This window comes from Pleurodeles waltl, chromosome 9 (assembly GCF_031143425.1).
Source record: "Pleurodeles waltl isolate 20211129_DDA chromosome 9, aPleWal1.hap1.20221129, whole genome shotgun sequence".
NCBI classification, from domain to species: Eukaryota; Metazoa; Chordata; class Amphibia; order Caudata; family Salamandridae; genus Pleurodeles; species Pleurodeles waltl.
The window spans coordinates 341256914-341279877 of NC_090448.1; the positions used below are offsets into that span (position 1 = coordinate 341256914).

At 46.9% G+C, this 22964-nt stretch overlaps 1 long non-coding RNA gene across 1 annotated transcript in view; it reads left to right on the forward strand.

Annotated features, from left to right (window-relative positions):
- Positions 1–636: 636 nt before the first annotated feature.
- LOC138259282 (uncharacterized) overlaps positions 637–22964 on the forward strand; it is a 228093-nt gene continuing 205765 nt past the window's right edge. The window contains exon 1 of the long non-coding RNA XR_011198698.1: positions 637–744. This is a non-coding gene — a long non-coding RNA (uncharacterized lncRNA). The remainder of the gene's footprint in view (positions 745–22964) is intronic.

Below are 22964 nucleotides of genomic sequence, written 5' to 3' on the forward strand. Positions count from 1 at the left end.
AGAGCAATGAAGCGGGTGTGCTACACCCCCAGAGAAAGTTTGCTACAGCACAAAAACAAGGAAGTGTCCAACGAACTGGTTTGTGACAAATTTTAACTGGAATACTTATGAGATAAAAAAAACGATAAGAAAATAACTGAGGTATGATCTCCATTTTAACACATTTTAAGGAATTACCAATGTTTGCCTTAAAGAGAAGCAGGAATATAAAAGATCGGCTTGTTCATTCCAATTTAGAGAGAAAGAGACAACAACAAAACCTAATAAGTATGTCAGGATTGCCACCGATCAGAGGCCACCACAAGTGTTGGAATTGCATTGCACGCGAATCAACCATTGAAGGAAATTCACTTGTTTATAATGGCATGTAAGAACCCACAAGATATGGTGTTCTCAGCAAATGAAAATGTGTTGGCATCCGAGCCAAAGCTCTACAGCACCCAGGAATGCCCGGCTTGAAGAAGGGGTTTGTAAAAAGAGTTTATGTAGTAATAATAAACATGAGAAGGACAAAGCAATGGAGCAAACTAAGGGGATCATCCTGCACTTTCCAAAAAAACGAGTCCGGAAGAATACTTAGATTCCCCAACATACTTGTGGGACGGGTGACATTACACGCTCGCCGCACGCGGCACGCTCTGCTCAAATGTCTGTAGAAGCCACCGTAGGCAGCCTTGCAGAACGAAGAGACGCCCAGAGGGACGCAGTGCTGAGCAAGAAAACTGATTGAGAAGTTAGAACAAGGTAGGACACTAATGAACATCGCAAAACAAAGAGGTGGTAAATGAGAACTTTCTAATACAGTCCGTTTTCAACAATATGTATTAGTTTCAAATGCACACGCACTCCTGACCTGTTTCGAGTAAACAACTAACTGGTAAACCAATACGATAATCTTATCTCAAACTTCGGAAGCACACTGTGGCGGTTTTTTGACTACTGGTGGTTCTGTTAAATACTCACATGTTGCCTTTTCATGACAAAAACGGAGACTCTGGGAGATATAGCTATATCATTTAATAAGCACGCCATTTCTTAGATTATTCGGCCTCTAATATCACACGCCCTTTAAACTATGTATACTCACGAGATGGTTTAAATATGCATGTTATTACTTTGAGAGATCGGGGTTTTCTCCCCTAACACTACATGAGAAGTAGATAACATCATAAACAGCACACAAAAAAAATCATAACTGCACGAATACCTAATCACGCTAATAGGTAACAATCTTTAGAAATCCCTAAAAAGATAATGTTGTTTTGTCCCCCCTCCCTGTGTATTTTTACATATTACAGTCTGCATCACAGAGATTACTGAGAAGCCCCCGAGGATGACGTCGTTCTGAATACAATTGCCCAGCATACTTAGCAGTGCTTAATTTGAGCCGATGGTTTCCGGTGCGGGGCCCCGGCACCAATTTTTAACGGCCGACACTTATTTTTCTGCTCCAAGCTTTTACTGCGAGCAAAAGACACATATGGGAAAAACGGGTGAAAAGAAACGAAAAAGCGTCGTAAAGGGAGAAAGCAGAAAGCGCAAGAGTGAGCTAAAGTGGCAGGGAGTGGCTGTAAATGGATTGAAGAGGCCTGAGATGACTTCAGGATTACGCTGTTTAAATATTCCGTGCTCGGACGTTTAATTGCAGCAGCCGCGTGTTTCAGAGGAGAGTTTTGGGCATGGCTCATTTTTATTTACAAATTAAGCACGCATACTTAGAGGTCGAAAAGCCTTGGCCATTGAAGTCGAGGGGAGTGTCTAATGATTCCTCTGCTCAGCATTATATGCAGCTTGAATGAATTAAAATGCAACCATTTGAAATCTGCAGCCGGGAGCATATATGTTTGGAACTGGGTTCCCCTTGCATTAGTGGGCATGAGAGAGACTAGCTAATCCACAGACTTGTGCATGGATAGCATACATTTTGAATAATTGTTGAGAGTCTGAACTCTAGTGGACTGATGCATTAGTTTTCATGCAAAATGTGGATGTAAAAAGATTGCCGTTTTTTTGTTGAGGGGTATATGTTGTTGTAAATAACATTTTTGTTTCTTGTTCACGCAAACAAGGACTATTGATTGTTGGTAATTATGTGTTTCAAAGAAGTGGATTGTGTAAAGAACCTAATAAGTGTTATAAATAAATGGAAAGTGAATTATTCATGGACACGGTATTGGTGTGCTGGTTTATGTCCTTTTTGTGAAATCATGAATCAATAACCGGTGGGGGTTTTATGAATGCACTTCTTTTGATTGGCCCCTCTCCCACTAAGGTTTTATAGGATCACATCCTACTGCCTACTATAACACATTCTACAAGAGGGACGAGCAGATGGCCGGTGGAAAATCGAGTACAAAGGCGAATAGCTCGGTGAGGCAGGCAAGCAAAGTGACCCCCACCATGGATCAAGCGCAAAAGGAAAGGTCGAAAGTGGGGCAATAAGTCCATAGAGGATGCCCATGGATGACGGAGCAGGGGCAGCCCCTCCGTATGGGCGGAGGAGCATCGCCCCCCGCCAGCAGCAGAAGCTGCAAAACTTTCAGAACAAAAGAATAATAAACTATGTTTATCATCCTTTCTTCTGAAAGGGGCGGGGCACTGGGGGTGACGTGCACTGAGGGAGAGTGCTCAGCACTCTCTCTCGCAGGTATTGGGCCGGCCGTCTTGGGCCAGCCACACACACATGCGCAGTAGGCTGTCTCCAGCCCAGCAACCGTATTGCCTCGCTGGAGAGAGCCTGCACAGGCTCCCAGTCTGCCAGGGAGCACCCTGGCTGGGCGCTCCAGCCAATCTTGTCGCTGCTCTGAGGAGCGTCAGGATTGGCGCAGGGCAAGTTTTTTATTTTATTTTTTAAAAATAATTTAATGTATTTCGCCCCCCGCTTCCACCTCCCCTTGTTCACGTTTCCCATCCCTGTCACGCTGCAGTTGCCCCCCCCTGTTTTAGGAGCTGCGACCCGCGACTGTGACAGAAAACAGATGGTCAACACTGGCAATGGAATCTCCTGAATCAGATGAGAGTGACTGGGCCATAGGTGAAGGGGTCGAGGACAGAGCCCCAAAGTCATGCGGACAGTTTCCCCCATAATAGTGGCATAAGAGGGCTTTGAACAACAGGCCCTATATGCCAGAACAGATGACGGAACACACCCCCCTTTGCAGAGACAGAGGACACCAGCCCTTACGGGGTGATGTATAATTTGATTTGGGGGGGGGGACAAGTACCTCAGGCATTAGGGAGATGAGCAGTTGTGAATTCACCCCACAAGGCGGCAGGGAGAGTCAGAGAGTTGGGGGGGCAATGGGAGTGGGTGACCAGAGTGGGGAGACATGGCAGCAAATACTAGACTTCTTAAAGACACACTGAGACATAGTGACTCTGATGCCGATCATACCCGATACATAACACCTCACTAATAGGATGGCAGCATCTCTCATGATTCTATCCTGGAATGTCAATGGAATGGGCAACAACCTGAACAAGCATTTGCAATGCAACGGGTCTCGCGTTTGCTCATGTTAGAGCTGATCGCGTTGTAAACTCCTAACCCGACTTTTCACCTATCGGCAGGAGTACATTTATGTAGGTAACCCGAAAAAGTGCAATTAACTGAGTATAGCGCTCGACTTCTGCCAAGCCAAAACGCACTAGGAAAATAGAGAAAAAAACTAGTCCACAAGCCAGACAGAAAACAGCGAGCCTCGCATGTTTTCTGTACTTGGTCGATGCGCTCGAGGAGGGCTAGCCACCGGAAAAGGCATGAGGTATGCATGCCTTCGACTAATGAAAGCAAGCAGATTTTAAAAGGCAAGCACACGAACCAATGAAAAACACTGACGTGACGTCGACAGGGATCAGAGCCCTTTTCTAATACCTAAAGCGTCTCGCTGTGATACGCATGCGCGAGCGCATGCAACGCAGGCTCGACCCTAAAAAGGGGATGGTATTGAGGTTCCAGGTTAGGCACAGTCCCGACCTGGCCCTGCTGCAGGAGACCCATCTATTTTGAAATAGCTGTGGCTTCTTGAGTAGGGGCAGGTACACTTTACTGGCACACGTCGGGATCACAGCATGTTCACTGGGTACATGACAATTGGCCCGCATATCTTTCCCATACAGTGATTAATTTGTAAATAAAAATGTGCCGGTGCCCAAAGCTCTCTTTTGAAACACGTGGCTGCTGCATTTAAATGTGCAACTACTGAATACTGAGGCAACGTATTCCTAAAGCTGTCTCCGGCCTAAACCACTTACAGTCACTCCATACCCCTTCAGTTCACTCTTGCAGCTTTCTTCTTTCTTCCTTTGTGACCCTTTTTTTCGTTTCTCTCTTCCTCAGTATTTCTCATATGTGTCTTTTGCTTGCAGTAAATGCCTGATGCAGAAAAATAAGTGCCGGCCCTCAAAAATAAGTGCTGGTGCCCCTCCCTGGAAACCACCTGCTCAAATTAAGCACTGCTCCCATACCAAGAGACCAAGACATGGATGGATCCCCAGGGGTGCTGGGTGGCCACAAGTAGTACCTGGCACAGCAATGCACTAAATGTGGCATCTTGGCACCTTTCACCTGGACTCCAATAAATGGGCCTTGAGAAGATGTGGAATTGGATCATGGAGACCCCTTCCGCGTTAATAAGGGTGGGTGGAGATTTTGACCTCACCCTGAACTGAACGCTAGACAGCATGCCTGGGGGTGTGTGTGTGTCAGGGGACACAACCCAAGGAAGATGTCAGGCTGAGCAGCTTCCTAACAGATCTAGGGCTGGAGGATACTGAAGGGTCATACACCCGGGAAAGAAACAATGCTTCTACGTGGCAAATGCACTGCAGTCAATGTCCCGATTGGACTATCTGCCCCAAGGAAGGGCAGGAGGCCAAGGAGACATACTTTAGACAATGAGGGCTCAGTGTCCTCAATGGTTATCATGGGGGAAGCATGTAAGACTGTGATATGGGGCCAACTAATTGCCCACAGGATAGGGAAAAGGAGGAGCAAGAGTGGACTTGTAGAGAGATAGAGGACAAACTGAGTGGGAGGCACAGTATGTGGAGCATCCGAATGAGAAGTTGGCTGCTCAAATAGAGTCCATGAGAGAGGAATACCACAGACCGGCACACTCGGAAGCCAGGTCATTATTCAGAGCCAAACAGCACAAACTATACAAGGTGGGGAAGAAGGCAGGGAGCTGCTAGTATGGCTGGCGGAGATAGAAGAGGACAGTAGGTGGGTGCCAAGTATACAAACGGAAGGGGGTGACACAGTAGACGCAGTCCAAGAGATAGAGCGGGCATTTGCAGAATAATTCCAGGGGCTGTAAACCTAGCAATGAGAAAATCGCTGCTCTGGAAAGCCTACATACTTGCTCAAGGACATTCCAAAAACAAAACTGGGTAGAGAGGCGTTTTAGTCACTGGAGGGCATCATGCAGGAAGGAGAGCTAGTAGAAGCCCTCACACAACTGAAAGGGGGGAAAGACACCGGGCCCCAGTGGCCTGTTGGTGGAGTTCTTTCGGTGCCTGAGGAATAATGTAATGGGACCTGTCAGTATGATGCTCCTGGAAGCTATGTCACGAGGAGAACTGCCCACAGACCTCCAAAAGATGCATATAGTCCTCATGCACAAGCCAGGAATGCCTCCCAAACTCTGTTCGTCCTATAGAGAAATCGCCCCACTCAAGGTTGAGACGAAAGTCTTAGCAAAGGTGTTGGCTAACCGCCTGGCGCAAGTGATTCATACTATTACGGCCCCAGAGCAATCAGATTTCATGCCATACAGATCAACACAACACCATTTCAGACGCGCTTTCGCTGTCTGGGCAGGGAGGGCCGATTCCTGGGGCAGGCAGCGTTGTTGGCACTATATAGGGCCAAGACCTTCGACTCCTTGCAGTGGCCCTACCTAATAGCCCTGTTGGAGCGACAGGGCTTTGGCCTGTCATTCCGAGCATGGATTCACATGTTGTACTCCTGCCCTGTAGCCTGTGTCCAGGTGAATGGTACGGTACCAGCCAAATTTGACCTGGGGTGAGGGATGAGAGAGGGATGTCCCCTGTTTCCGCTCCTCTTTGCGATTGCGGTGGAACCACTTGCAAATTGGATATGCTGTGATGCCCTAAAATGCGGCCTGCACTGGGACCACAATTGGGAGGATGTTGTCTTAATCTATGCAGATGATATTTTGCTATTTCTGTCTGACTCATGGAACTCTATGAATAGAGTATTGGAGATCTGTGAAATATTTGGGGCCTATTGAAGATTGCACATAATTTGGGATAAATCATGTCTCTATCAGTGGCGGCCGGCAGCTTTAGGAGGGAGGGGGGCGGGCGGGACACACACACACACACACACTCTCATTCTTTCACACACAGACACGCACATCCATTAACAACACTCATACCATTCAAACATGCACGCACGCACCAAACATTCATTTTAAAAGATCGCATACACTCATTCTTTCACACACACACGCACGCACGCACATCCATTAACAACACTCATAACACTCAAACATGCACGCGCGCACCAAACATTCAATTTAAAACATCAAACACACTTACCTTCAGCCTCCAGGTCCCAGGAGGGTTGGGACTGCTGCCTTCCCTCATTGGCTGACCTTAAGTCAGCCAATGAGGGAAGGCAGCAGTCCCAGCCTCGTCACAGAGTGGGATGGGGTCAGTGAGACTGCTGACCCCTCCCCACTCTGTGACGAAGTGTCACTGATTGACACTCGCCCAGGGAACTTCAGGGCTTAAACCTGAAGCGCCCAGGGAGAGTGTCGACTGGTGACACTTTCCTCGTCACCCAGGGGAGGGCCTCAAGGCACCTTTGCTGAGCCGAGGAGGTCACGCCCATAGGAGCTGTGACCTCCTCAGCCCAGCAAAGTTCAGCTCAGGCAGCCAGGAGTGTGCGCAAATCGCGCATGTCTGCTCCTGGCTGCCTGAGCTGAACATGGAGAGTGTCTGTCAGGCTGACCTTTGTTCAGCCTGACAGACACTCTTCATGAAGGGCAAAAGGTGGGGGTGGTGTGGCCCCTCCGCCCTAAAGGACGGGCCACCACTGGTCTCTAACCACTGGTGGAATGGGTTCCCAGGGCCAAATGACAAAATCCCATACCCATTGCGGAGGGGGTCTTCCAGTACCTGTGTATATATATTAGCAGGGGCAGACAGCTATTTGATAAAAATCTGGGCAGGTTGCTAGATGGCTATTGGAAAGAGGGACACTGGCGCCAACTACCATTATCCTTAATTGGCCACACAGCACTCTATACAATTATGTATTTGCCCAAATTCCTATATGCCCTGCAGAACTCCCCTTTCGAGATTCCAGATAGGTTCTTTAAACAGGTTGAGGCCCTGACCCGGCTACTACTTTGGGACGGCAGGGCTCCCAAATAGCATTGTCAGTGCTGACTTGCGAAACTGCTGACTGTGGCATTGCACTACCTAACCTTCAACTATATTATTGGGTGACATAGCTGGTAGTCCTCAATGACTAGTTGTTCACAAATCAAAGGGAGTCCTTGATGATGGCAGTGTGCATGGGAGGGATATAACGGGTGGATCAACGGCAAAGGGAAACTGACGAAGCTACCAACCCCCACTGTGAAGGTTATTAGGGCCTAGCTGGAAGAAGGATGGCAGGACAGGCTCCCCTTGAAACACCCTTATGGGAGTTTGAAGCACTGGCACTTCCAAAGAGAGTTGAAGGAGGCAAAAAACGGGGCCTCCTGGGAATATCCAAACTGAGGGACGTGTGGTCAACAGAGCGCCTGATGCAATACAATACTATAAAATTTGTAAAGCTTGCAGCTGCATCCGAAGAGGTGACCCAGTGCTAGTGGCTTAAAAGTGGAACAGACAACTAATAAATGAAGAACAGGAGGTCTACGCATCAAAAGGGTAGGTCTTCTGCTTACAAAAAACTGGTTCAGAAGGTGTGAAGCAATATTTCGAAGGCAAAGAGTTCCAGAGTTTGGTGATCAAGAAGGAAAAGGAGCGACCACCTCTTCTTGCAGACACTGGGAACATATAAAAGATTTTGTCCATTGGAGCGCAGTGATCTCCCCTGTTGGTAAGGGATGCAATCATCTTCTTAAATAAAAGGGCCTGTTTACTTGGAAGCTCTCAAAGAGAATATAAGAGCTTTAAATTTGACGTGGATTGCAATGAGTAGGCAATGTAGACTGTGCAAGGCGGCCGCAGCAGATGAGCGAGCTGGGATCTACAGGATCAACTGAGCTGCAGTGTTCTGAATGGTCTGTAGGTGATATAGCAGATACGATGGCAGACCTAAATAAAGGCTATCCGTATAATCTAGCTTTGAGGTTACAAAGGCATGAATGACGGTTTTACGGTTTTTCTCAGGAATCAGATGGAGCCTCTTTCTGATAGATTTCAGTGTGAGGAAACAACTGTCTGACACAGCTCTAACCAAAGTTTCAAAAGACTGGTTGAAGTCAAATGTAATGCCTAGATTTCTTATTGCAGATGATGGATGGGGGGTGGGGGGTGCCTAGCTCTGAGGTCCTCCAGTTGTAGGCATCTAGGTAACTGTTAGTGCCAAAGAAGAGTATCTCTGTTTTGTCAGAGTTCAAGTTAAGGCAACTAACATTCATCCAGTCCCCAGCGGCACTCCGCCAACCCTTAAAAGTGGTCAATGCTCCCAAAGCTTTCTCCTGGAACGAAAGCATTAACTGTGTGTTTTCAGCGTATGAGATGATCCTCATGCTCCAAGCCTCCACCAGTTTAGACAGGGGGCCAAGTAGGTATTAAAAAGAGTCAGTCTCAGGGTACAGCCATGAGGCGCCCAGCACTCAAGTGATTTGGGGGGAGGACGTCAAAGGAGGGAGAAAGACCAATTGAGATCTGCTGCCCTCTACATAGGACTTGAGTCAGGTTCAGACCAAACCTTGGACACCCACATTCTATAACCTTTCCAGGAGAATGGAATGGGAGACCGTATCAAAGGCCTCTGAAAAATCAAGAAGGACAACCATGGCAACCATCCCACGATCAAGACTGTCCTTAGTGAACTCAGCAACTTTCAGGAGGGCACATTCCATGCTGTATTCTGCATGAAACCCGACTGAGTGTCATGGAGCAGGATGTTAAGTTGCAGGAAACTGGAGAGCTGTTGATTGACCCACTTCTCCAATATTTTGACAGCAGCGGCAAGCAGAGAAATAGGCCTGAAGCTGCTATGTACCGTGGGGTCCACAGTAACTTTCTTCAGTAGAGGCAGAAGCAAGGCATACTTCCAACTCTGTGGCACTATAGCTGCCTCCAGCGAAAGGTTCATCAATTTATTAAAGATGGGTTTGATCCTTGGCGCAGAAGTTTAAGACTCTCTGGAAGGCATGGGTCAAGAGGTGACCCAGATTTATAGCTGGCCAGGTGAATTAATGAGTCCTGTAGGGAAATGGTTTTGAAATTGGTCAGTAATGGACTAGGAGAATCACTTCTATCTGTGATGAGGGTAGGTGGCCCATGAGGGGGTAATTTGTTGTAAATCACTTGAATTTTATTAAAAAAGAAGGTGCAGTGCTCCTCACACATAGCAGCAGATAGAATCAGGTTAAGAGGCATTGGGAGATAAACAAGAGTTCACCACCCTGAAAAGCTTGTGGGGTTTATTATAGATGGTGGCAATAGAGGACGAAATGAACTCTTTATGCATCTTACATACCACTCTACAAAAGTAATTTAGTTTTTTTTGTAAATTGACTCTGCTTTTAAGTTGAATGATTTTACTAGATCTGCATTTGAGGTGCTTGCAATGTAACGTTTCTTCTTTTAAAATGGCAGTAAACCAGGGAGCAGAAGGGTTTGATCTCTGTTGAGATACTGGGTTTTAAAGGACCAATGTGGTCAAGGGGCAAGAACAGGCAGTTATTCACTCTGCCCAGGACAGTACCTACTGCACCTGAAAGTTTGCACAGGGTTGCTTGTCATGCCTCTGAGAACAGAGGTTCAGAAACTCGGCTCCATGACTTGGAGACTTACTGAAAAGACAGCTGCTGGGCACACCCTGACAATTTTAAAAGGTACGAGGAAGTGATCTGATTAAGTTAGTTTAAGAAAAAGATCCATCTCAATATACAAAGAATGTGAAAAAATAAGGTCCGGTGTATGACTGGCCTTGTTGGTCAGCCCCACCGCATGTTGGACTAAGTTAAATTCCTCTAAATTGAAGAGGAAATGTTTGGCCGTAGAACTATTAGGATCGTCTATGTGCAAGTTAAAGTCCCTTAGCAGCAGGAAGTTTGAGCAGAGATTGGAAAATTGACCAATCAAGCCCATTGGTCGGCTGAGAGATTCAGATGAACAGCTAGTAGCCCTGAGATCGTAAAGGAGGAGGGGTCCATAGTGACTGCAAAGGAGAGACCCTCAATCGTGCCCATATTTACAGGTTTGGAAATAGTGTCCATCACCACCCTACCGCCTTGTTTGTCCTCTCGTTTTATATGCTGGATTCAGAACCCAGCCAGGATGGCTAGGGAGATATCTGGTCAAGAGGAGCCCTAAGCCAAGTTTCAGTCAGGAAAAGAAAATCACATTATTTTCTGTGAGTAATTCGTTGATTTCAAAAGAGTGTTTAAGTAGGGACTGACAACTGATTACGAAAGCCGAAAGAGAAGCTTCCTTCTGATCCTTGCCAGGACAGATGTTCATGTCCAAAGATGACTTGAATACGGACACATGGGAATCATTTAGGGATTTCGAGGAGAAACCACATGATGGGCAGGCAGTCATGTCATCAGTGCTCAACAGATAACTTCAATTGAATTTATGGCAACAGCGGGGCAAAGTTGACAGATTTTTAAAGCAATTAGAACATCTTCAGAATATGGTATTGTAGGAGGAGGCTCTATAGGTTCACCACCATTACGTGGCTGGTGCTAGGCATGATCTGGGCTTGCCTTTGGCATGCCTTTTGCACAGCAGTGAAGTGTCTACTGTGCTTCCACAGCATTATCGAACACCTTTGAGATGCTTCAAGCCCGGTGCGACCTAACGGGGAGATAATATTTAAGATATATACAAATTAGACACCTCCTATGTAGCTGCATAGGCCAAAAAGCTGAGCTACTGGATGAGAGTCCCCTGGAATACAGGGTGATGAGCACCCCACTACATAGTGCCAACAGCACCCCCCACTCACAAAGCTTCTGGACAGATGGGAGTGAGATCCGGGTAAACTGGAGTGTGACGAATTGGGAGGGGGGGCATGTTGACATCCAAGGGAGGTGGCATTAAGGGGTGACTTCAGCTTGATCCAGCTCAAGATACCTTATAGGGCATACTTCACTAAAACACAGCTATTTGTCATGAACAGATGTATGACAGGGGGTCAAGGGGATGTACACAGATAGGGAGTGCTCCAGATTAGCTCTATTTTGAAGGGGGATATGGTTGAGAATATCAGAGTCATTAGAAATGCCACTAGACCTTACACCCCGACTGATAATGTGTGGTATATGTGGGGAACAAACACTAGATAAGTATGCACTATTGTTTTGCAACATTGCTCTGATGATTGCCAAGAAAGACATAATACAGAAATGGAATAGCAGTGTTGTTCCGAGAATACACAAGTGGGAAGCCAACATGGACTGGAAGCCAACATGGACTGGTGTATGCAGGCGAAGTAGCAGGTTTATAAACCACAAGCTGGCCCCAAGAAGTTTGCAAAAATTTGGGGTGCATGGATGGCCCAGATGGAAGACATGACAGGTGACAGCTGGAGCGGCAGTGGGGGAGGAGCCGGACAGCTGGCAGAGATGGGTACAATAGAGGACCAGAAGTAGGGGAGGCCCAATTACTGAGGGTGCCTAAATGGGCATGGATGGCTACCCTAATAGCAGGGAACTCTTGTGCTACAATGGACTAAGCAGGAAGACTAGGATTGATTGCCGCCATGTGACTCCACTGTTGAATGGGGGGTTGGGGGTTTACGAGGGACATGGTTATGTTGTATCTGAAAACTCAATAAAATATTTCAAAAATAAAGATTGGGTGTAGACTGTGCTCTAACCACACCACTGTGATAAATCTATAACATGACGAAGGAACAGCCAAAGCACTGATCAAAAGTCTTTACTGGCTGAGAGCTACTGGCTCCAATCATCTCTGTCTGTTTTCAGCTCAAGCAGGGGCAGTCCTTTTATCCTGTGTGCAATGGAATGGCCTAGACTGATGGGGATAGCTCTGATGTGGGGCTTTCATGTAAAGTTCCTTTGAGTCAGCTGGCATGTAGGGCATGATTGTGGGACACGAATAAGGTGTGTGCAATGGGTGCAGCTGAGTCCATATTCCCTAGGTTTGAAGGTCAGTGGGTGGTTTAGGAGCCCTGCATACCTCAGTGCATATCTCATTTACTCCTAATCCCCTGCTGCAAAATAAGGTTACCACCTGCATCCAGGTTACCATAGAAACTGTTTTCAGTAATGGACTTTTGTGTAATAGCATAATGGATTCTGGGCATTGTAACCTTGCCTTATTTCCATTGAGCTAATTAGACCAGCATACTGGAAATCAATGATCTGCAAGAAGTCAATACTGGAGACAATCAGGGCTATTCACAAGGTAACTTACACTTGTGAGTAAGATAAACATGTACATTTGCTCTTACGCTTTTGAGTAACTTTACTACTTTATATTATTTACTGTTTACGGGGCTTATTGACAAACTGCATTTTGCTGTAAATTTACTTGCATGGTACTACTAAAGTACTACAAAATGCTATTCACAAACCTGCAAGTGTAATTCTCCGCCTCCACTTCTCCTATATTTTCCATGTGGAGATCCACACATGTGTATGTTTACTACTTATTAGTAATGTGGAAAGGACCAGTAGGACTGGCTGGAAATCGAGGCATACTTACTTCTAAATGGGAGAAGTTTAGGGAGGAGCAACTAGGGTTTTGGGAGGGTTAGGGAGGAGTTTAGGGAGGAGCCAGTTGGGGGTTAGGTGGGTTAAGGAGAGGTTTAGGGAAGGACATGCATCATTCAACAAAAGAGTAAGGCTGTCCCTAATTACAAACTGCATTTCTAAAATTACTATATCCCAAAAGGTACCGAAAACAGTAGTAAATTACTCCAGCTCACTGAAGGCTTAAAAAAAATGTTATAAAAAAAGTTACTCCAGCTCAGATATGGAGTAAGCTCATCACTACAAATGGCCAAATATTGGTACTGCACCATCCCTCCCATAACAAATGGTGCAAGTAGCGACTTAAAATAAAACCCCATACAAAATAATGCTAAATTAAATTAAGTTATTTAAAAATAAGCATATAAATAAATCTAATTTAATGTTAACAACCCTGAAAATAAAACATGAACTACTAAATATTTAAACTGTTCTGAATATGTAGATTAATTTAACATTAATTCTTATTAAATATAGAATGAAATTACTCTTAACGCTACAAATCACTTCTAATAATTAATAATACATAGTAATTTGTTTTTTACTTTAGGTGGGAATTAAATTAAACTTCAGAAAATAACCTGTATTTAATTCAATATATTTAAAATAATAAAATATTTAATTTTAAATTAAATTAACAGTGCAACAACATATTTACTTTGTTCTACATTTAAAATAAATGCATAAAATTAACTTATATCACCGTTTAACTTAAAAAAATATTATACTCATTGTTTTTTAGTTAAATAAAACGTGTTCTGTTTGCTATACTTTACCATAGGTAGATTCCACCATTAGGGTGGAGACTACCCAATGATAAAGTATATGTACAATTTAAAAAGGTTTATTCAAACTGTATAATAAATTAGTAAAAATATGGTAGAATTAATAAAAGTAGTTTAACTAAATTTCAATAAAAATGATGTTACATTGATGTATATACATTCATGAAAGGTTGTTAATATATTTATATTTGTAACTACTTAAATTAATTTAATGTGATTTTACATTATTTTCCATGGGGTTTTATTTTAGGTACCTGATTCCATTATTCTTCATGGGAAGGTGTTGCAGTATCAGTGGTTGGCCATGTGTGATGCTAGGCTTATTACTGTTTTGTTTTGGCAGTAGTAACATACAATCTTAAATTTGGCTCCACTCCCTTTCCAGGGGATGGAGGCGTGCAAGTTGACACTTTTGAGTAACTTTACACATGGATTGTTTGATTAGACAAAAATAGCAAAGGTACCCAAAACATTAGGAGGGAACTTGTACATGTAAATTACTCACAAGCGTAAGTTACCTTGGTAGATATCCCTCTATGACTCAGAAGTATAGACTTACATGTCTCCACCCCTGAAACAGAGGTTGAGGCCAAATCTATGAGTGTAAGTTCCTAATGCCAAAAAAAGGAGCAGCAGTACGTCCAGCACAACACATGGCCAAACACTGATATTGCCATCCTACAACAGATAAGGGGGTCAGTGACTTAAAATAGAACCCATAGAAAATAATGTAAAACTGAAATAATTTAATTTTTAATTACATATATGAAAATATTTTAGCATTAAAAATGTGAAAATAATAAAAAAATGCATATTTTATGATCAAATATTTTAATAGCTTTTTTTTGTTGTTGTAATTCTTTATTCAAAAGCCAACGATACATTGCACAGAACAGTCCAATAAGACAAGGTACACAAATCTGTCGATTCCAGCATTGCTGTACAGGAAATGCAAAAAATACAGGGAAGAGTAAGTATTCTGACATACGTCGATATACAAAAGGGCCAAACAGAGTCTGGTACATATCTGAAGCTCGATGAAGCAACTGGAATGGGTGATCTGATCACAGTATGTGACACTGCCCGTGTACCAACCCATGTCCAAGCTGAGGTGGGGGCGAGAACTCTAGGAATCCGGGTAAAGCGCTGTCATTTGTCCCTCCCCAAAGCCTCCCAAAACTCCATTATCCTTTGTCGGGGTCTGGACGGGGTTTAGTAGGGCTAGAGAAGATTAGGATGGGAGGACATCGCAATTTGACATTCTGTACCTCCAGAGCACTCTTAGCATCTACATGCTGAGAGAGAAGAATGGGGGGGGGTCATGTGTGGGTGTCCATTTAGGGATAGTGGGTCAATACCACGGTCCTCGGGGTGGAAGACATGAGCCGGTAGCAGGAAGAAAGAACCAGGACGGTAGAGAGGGAGATTTGATGAACAAACCAGAGGAAAAGGGAAGGAGGGAATGTAGGGGGGGAGAAAAGTGCGAAAAAGAAGGGAGAGTTGGCAAAGTGTACGCAGTAGAGCTGGGGGAGAGGAAGTGTTGTAGATGGGCAAAGGAGGGGATCAGGACGCAGGGCAGCTGGAATGAGTCCAGGGGGAGAAGAAGGGATGGACTGAGCAAAGGATAAAGGCCGCGTCAGCCACATCATGCGCCATGGGTAAATAACAGAGGGTAACACTGGGTTCAGTGGCGTTAAGGGGGTGCGGGAAGGGGGGGGGAGAGAAATAAGAAACATGGGGATAACGAGAAGCAATGGCATGCATCTAGGCATGTGTGAATAGTAGGGGAAGGAGAGAGAAGTATAGTAGTAGGGGTGAAAGTAAAAGTGAAAGTGAATGTGAAAGTGACCGAGGGGGGGGGGTCGACAGGGATTAGGGGGGGGTGAGGTTGAGGGGGAGTATTCAAAGGAAATGTAGTGGAGAGAGTGGTGGCAAAAGGGGGTGGAGGGAGAAAAGCAAAACCTACCCATGGGAAAATGGAGTCAGGCCCAGGTGCAGATGTGTGCCTACATGCAGCTAAAACCGAACGGGAGGGGCGGGTGATGAGTTGGTATGTGTGTTTGTGGCTCCCAAACCAGGGAGTCACCGTGATGCACCTTTGAGCAAGTCATCAGTGAGGGAGCACTCAGCCCTCCGGTGCTGAGAGGAAGGGGGTCGACGTCTGAAGGAACACATCCACCTTATCCTGGAGGCTGTATATGAGCCGTTCGTGGGAGGCAGCTTGATACATTACAGTGATCCATTCCCCATGGGAGGGGGCAGTTTCTGAGCGCCAGTGCCTGAGGATACACACTTTGGCAGTGGCCAATGCTGTGTGTAGTAAATGTTGCTGTGGTCGTGGAGGTCATACAAATCGCTGGTATCATGCAGCAATAAGAGAGAAGGGGTGAGGGAGGGCGGGAAGGGTAGCACTTCACTAAGGGTCACCCCACCGATCGCCAGAAAGGTTGGATGATGTGAGGCAAATCGCAGCGGGCATGAGGGCATCGCCAGCAGGAGGCATGAGACAGCAACCTTGCAGAACTCAGTTTCTGGGGGGTCCAGTGCCAATCATGTAGTGTCTTGAAGAGACTAAATTTCAAGCGAGCCTCCCGAGCTCCGCGGTCTTTTACCTTAATCAGTTCCGCCCAGTCCTCCAATTCGTATTCAGTCTGAAGGCGCGCCTGCCACTTATCTTTGAGGGAGATCAAGAGGGGGAGTGAGAATAGATGACAGTTCAATAGTGTATGAATTCCAGATATGACTCCCCGAAGGAGACCCCAGGTTTCCAAGTAGTGGAGTACTGGGGATTGAGAGAGTCGCCAGGGGGGTGTCCCCATGCATCTCCCAAGACAGTGTTTGAGCTGTATAAAGCGCCACCAGTGATGTGCGGGTAGATCGAATTCCTCCCGGAGCTCCGCGAATGACTTCAATCTGCTCTCAGTTAGAAGTTGATCAAATCGTAGGAGGCCCTTCGAACACCACTCCTCCCAAACTATAGTTTTCCCCCCTACTATAAAACCCCTGTTGCCCCCGAGTGGGGCTCGGTCATGAATCAGGGGGTCCACTTTTCAATAAGCGGTGCGCTTGACGCCAGGAGTTCCGCATGGCTCTGATCATGGGATTGGTTAGCCGGAGGGGAGCAGGTCCTGTGTTGTAGAGCACATGGAGTCCCGGTAGGGAGTGCAAGAGTGTTCGTTCCACCTCCACCCAATAGCGGTGGGTGCCGTACTCCCGGAAGAAGGAAGACCAACTGCGAGAGATGTAACTAGGGCATAGTGTTCTACTGAGAGGGAGACCTAGCCCTCCGTACTCGCATCTGGTGAGTAATGCAGCTCTGGGCAGGAGTGGACGTAGCAACCCCAAACAAAGACCCGAATGCGACGGTCTATTTCTCGAAGAAGAGGTAGGGGAATCTGCAGAGGCAGCATACCCAGAATGTACAGGAATCTCAGCAGGGTCACCATGCGTACCGCCTGTGCTCTACCCCACATATAGAGGCCCAAATGTGCCCATTTATCAAAATCCTGTTTCATACTGGCAAGCAGTGGGTCCAGGTTGTCAGCCACCATTTTTTCCAATCCTTTGTTAATGTAGATGCCCAGAAAATAAAGACGCAACTGCTTCCACTTCACCGGGAAGCCCAGTACGGACGCACTTACTGTTACAGGGGATAAGGGCAACGCATCACTCTTATCCCAGTTGAACCGGTAACGGTTCAAAATCTGATAAAAAGGCATGGAGAGCCGGCAAGGATTTAGTGAGGTCAGTGAGAGTGAGTAGGATATCGTCGGCATATAAATAAATGGTGGAACAACCACCAGGAATGGATACTTGGGTAATGAGACTGGACCTACGGATCGCTGCCGCTAGTGGTTCGACAGCCAGTAGGAACAGTAACGGCGACAAAGGACAGCCCTGGCGGGTTCCCCTTCTGATAGAAAAGATGTCGGAGAGGAACCCACCACAACTGACCTGTGCTGTCGATAAGTCATATAGCAAGCACACTGTATTAATAAAACTAGTTCCAAGACCAAAAAGTTTTAGAGTTTCAAAGAGGTACCATCACTCTATCCGATCAAATGCCTTCTCGGCGTCCAGGGAAAGGGCAAGGGCCTCCTCTCGGGAGTCTTGTGTCACCCAAAGAGTGTGGAGCAGCGTACGTAGATGGATCCTAGAAGAACGGCCGGGTATGAAGCCAACTTGCGTATGATGGACGAGAGATGGTATGACCTTTTTGAGGAGGGCCGCCAAAATTCCCGCCAGTATTTTGACATCCTCCTTGAGGAGGGATATGGGACGGTAACTGCCGCGAAGGAGAGGATCCTTACCAGGTTTGGGTAACACTATTATAGAAGCTTTGTTGGAGAGGGGGGATGTAAAGAGCCTGTCTGGTCTGCCCCGCGGAAGGCCTCATATAGGGCATCTACCGTATCTGCCCCATCCATTTATTGAATTCTGTCAAGAATCCATCCTCTCCAGGGGCTTTATGATATGGGAGCTGGCTATTGCATGTTGAATCTCCTCCTTACTGATTTCCCCCTCCAGAAGAGCCCTGCCATCCTCCGAGAGACAGGGTATATTTGCCTTCTCAAAGAAGGCGGTCAACCTATCTTGGTCTTCCACCGTTTCTGGGGTGTAGAGAGTCTGATAGAAGCGACCAAACTCATTTGCGATTGCCTGGGGATGCATAATAAGTGTGCCGTCGGTGCTGTGCAAGGCAGGTATGGCCAGCGCCACCTCTCGTTGGTGGAGTTGGGCGGCCAGCAGTCGCCCCACCTTCTCTCCGTGCTCATAGTGGCGACCTCTCAATCGCTGTAACGCGTATTCCGTGCGTGACGTAAAGAGGGTATTAAGCTCCATTTTGGCCTGTTCCAGGTGACGTCGGATGGATGGGGAGGGGGTTAGGGTATATTCACAGGTAGTCTGGGCTATACAGTCTTCCAGAGCTCGCTCTTTATCGCCTCTCTGGGTACTGGCAATAGCAGCAACTCTCATCAGCTGCCCTCGGATTGTCACCTTCACCGCAGCCCATCTCATTTGGGGCAAGGAGACCTAACCCTTGTTAGTTAGGAGATAAGTGGCGACGTGGGATCTAAGCTGCTCTTCCCACTTCGGTGTCTGATATCTGGAAGTTTGGAGACGCCATGTCTTACGTCCCGAAGATGCCAGCCCCAACTCCAGGGCCAATAAGATCGGAGAGTGGTCAGACAATGTGGCCAGCAGGATCTTGGACTCCCTAATCGTTTGCAACAGCCGATGGGTGACGAGGAAATAGTCTAGTCTAGATTGAGTCCCGTGAACTGGAGAGACATAAGTATATTCGCGGTCGGATGGGTAGGAGAGGCGCCAATGGTCTAGTAGACCATGGTTTGACAGGATATCACCAATGAGGGCCCGGTCAGCGTTATTGCCTACGTCAAGGCCACCAGATCGATCCAGAATGACATCTTGTGCCAGGTTCCAGTCCCCACTTAGTAGGTACTGAGGCTCCAATCTCTGTCAGTAACCGATTGAGAGAGAGGAAAAAAAAGAGCGTTTGGAGCCCGTGGAAGCGTAGATAGAGCCAACATAAACCGTGGAGGCACCCAATTTAAGCTTGGTGAGGACATAACCTCCCTCCGGGTCACACCACATTTTGAGGAGCCTGAATTGCAGGGATCGACGGATGAGAATCGCTACCCCACATCTTGGCCATGAGCTCTGCGCCTTACTGTGCACGGTTGGTGCTCTACTGAAGACTGCCCTACCTACCCAGTCCCTACGCAGTTTCTCCGATTCCGATGGGAACATTTGTGTTTTCTGTAAGAGAGCGATATCCGCCTTTTTGGATCATAGGTAGGATAAGACTTTTTTGCCGTTTGATGTAATGCGTCATGCCATGGATGTTCCATGAGAGAACCGTCAGTGGGGCTGTCGACCCCATTGTCAGACTAAGTTGATCAGGTCTCAGGGGGTGTGTGGTTCCCCGTACATTAGTACACCTAACGGGGGGCACTACGGGAGTAGCAAAGTTCAGAGAGCGTGTGTGCTGGTAAGGGGTATGGGGGAACTATAGGGGGAACCCTCGGTCAGGGAAAAGAAGAAGAGCAGTCAGGTGGGAAAAGAGGTGGGGAGAAAGGGAAAAACAGAAAAGGACAGAGCGGGTTTGTGGAAAGAAGGGGTAGGGTGCAAGCGAGCAAGCTAAGAAGGTATAAGATAGGGTAAAAGGGGAGTGAAGGGGGAGGTAGATAGGGAAGGCGGGGAGAGAGGAATAAGAATTTAGGGATACAAAAAAGAAACACAGAACTGGGGTCTACAATAGACGAGGCAAATTCCTCACTACTGGGAGCCCGTTGAACTGAGGATCGGAAAATGTATGGCCCGCGTTCCGGACGAGCACGGGGGGAAGGTTAAAGAAGAGGGGGTGGAGCCCAAAGGGGCACCAGCAAACAACCAGGGGTGAACAGCACTGGGCGATACATACGGGTATGGTAAAGGTAAAACATGTGGAGGAGCATAGCGCGTCATGGGACGGAACCGAGAGAGGAGCAGGGAGGGAACCTATGCCAGGACGAAGAACCGAAACAGATGAATGTGTCTTAGTACGGCACAGGTTAGAAAGAAAGGGCGACTACCATACCAGGGCTGATGTCGCCGGTGAGGGACCACGGGCCGCTGCGTAGATAGTTCTATTCAGCCCTGTGAAGAGTACTAAAGAAGCGGGTAGGGGGCCCATAAACTGCAGGCCGAGGATTGCAGAGGTAACACAGCGGGGGAGCGTGCAGGGTGGATTAAATTGGGCTGAGTTGGGTCAAGGGGCCCGGGGGCGTGAGGCAAGGAGGCCCACAGTGTGCGCCGCCCAGGGAGCTCCCCAGGGTGACGAACAATGAAATATAGGGGGGAGGGATAGAGGGCGGGCAATGCAGGCATCCGTATTGGACTATATGGTGTAGCCTCCATGGGGCCGTGGTCCGCAGTGGTCGCGGACCAATATGGCAGGCGGAGAAGCTTCACAAAGGAGGGGGATACCAAAAGGCGCCAAGAGGCGGGTCCGCATCCCTCATCCTAAGGCAGACCATGAAGTAAAGAAAAAATATTTTGTATAGTACTGTTAACGGTGAACAAACTAGCCAGGATAAACTGCAACTTTTAACTGCTTTTTAATCTAAAAATAAATGTAACTTTATTTTTTTACAATTACATTATTTTAACTTAATTCTACACATACTGTTTTAAAAGTTTTAATGCATAATAATAAAATGGATATATCTTATTAAGTGGGATTTTTTAAATAATATATTTTAATTTAATATTTTCAAGTTAGTAACATTTAAATTAAAATTACATTATTAGTACTGTAGCATGTTTTATTTTCTTCTACATGTAAAATAAATATATAACATTAGGGTTGTGGTCTGGCAGTGCAAGATGGAAGTTGCTATCCCGTAGTGCACCCATGTCCGCACCTTCCATCCTTCCATAAATAGGATGTTGCACTTACAAGAGGGGGAAATCCTCGGTGCCTGGGCACACTGAAACCCGGAGAGCAGTGAGACAAACCACGGTGACCAGAGACAACAGCTCCCACCATGGAAGACGAATCAGATCTGGAAAAACTGACTCTCCAAATGGTGGTCAGCCCAGAAGAGTGGCTGGGAGCCGAGTAAAAGGACTGAGCAACACAATGGCGTCCATCAGACAGCAGAGTGAGTCTTCAATCCTGGGCCTCTTCTGCGTGTGGGAGGGGCTGCAGTGCAGAGGTGGGTGTTACCCTCCTTTCTTTCCCCTTCTCCAGTACAACACCACAGTTCACACGAAAGAAGCCAAGGCCTGGTGTGCAAACCGACCAAGAAGGGAGATCGAGGGGGTGAGAGAAGAGGACAGCGGCCGGGGACACTGATCCCCGGAGATGTAATTTTTCCTTCTGACTTCACATCGGCTCAAGGAGCATTCTTGGCAAGAACATGGGCCAAAGGGACAGCAGCGTCTGGGCCCTGCATACCAGGTAGAGAACACCATTCAGCTACTGTACCTGGGAAGAGGCTAGTGAGGTCGTAGGTTTGGTGTACAGTCCCCCCATTGACTGTCCTTAGAGACACCAGGGAGTAAAAAAGGCAGAGTCCATGCCATTAATTCGGCCCCCGGGGTGCAACAATGAGTTTTGTGAGACTACCGCTCGGGGGTGGGGACTGTAATCTTGACAGGCGCAAGAGATGTGCTGGCCTATAACCAGGTTAGAATACAGTGAACCAGTGTCAGGTTCAAGTAGAGGTTGAATATCACTCCAGCTGCTTGTACTGCCTGCCCAAGAAATCACGGGCAGGGAAGTGGATGGCTGTCCAAAACTGCCGGACCCCGAGGTGTATTCCACACAACTTTGGCAAAGTGGCCAAAGGTACACCTAAGCAAGGGAAACTGGATAAATTTGACAAACCCTTACTGCAGCCACCACAGGAAAAATCGGCAAAGGGTCCCAGAACACAAAGAATGTTGAGGCTGGCACTGAGCCCCTCTCAAATGCAAAAAGAACAATTGATGGATGGAATGTAGAGCAAATCAAACATTCACCCCCAGTCACAGATCTGGGTTTGATCCATCAGTTTTTTTGCTCACTGTGCTGTTCCAGTTTGGACCCAGCCATATGCAAATCAGTCTTGACTCTGTTCCCCATGGGAACAGTCCAGCCCAAACTGCCAGGCCAAGTCCTCCCTGGAACAGAAGCAAGCATCCTGGGACCGGTTTCAGGGTATCACCCCTCTTCAGCCAGGCTAGCTTGAATCTGGTGGCATAGTGAGCACGGGACCCACGTCTGGGCATACCCTTCCCACTTGGGGCAACAAATGCAAAAAGAACAATTGATGGACGGAATGTAGACCAAATCAAACATTCACCCCGAGTCACAAATCTGGGTTTAATCCATCAGTTTTTGTGCTCACTGTGCCGTTCCAGTTCGGACCCAGCCATATGCAAATCAGTCTTGACCCTGTTCCCCATGGGAACAGCCCAGCCCAAACTGCCAGGCCAAGTCCTCCCTGGACCAGAAACAAGCATCCTGGGACCAGTTTCAGGGTATCACCCCTCTTCAGCCAGGCTAGCTTGAATCTGGTGGCATATTGAGCACAGGACCCACGTCTGGGCATACCCTTCCCACTTGGGGCGACAAATGCAAAAAGAACAATTGATGGACGTAATGTAGACCAAATCAAACATTCACCCCCCAGTCACAGATCTGGGTTTAATCCATCAGTTTTTTTGCTCACTGTGCTGTTCCAGTTTG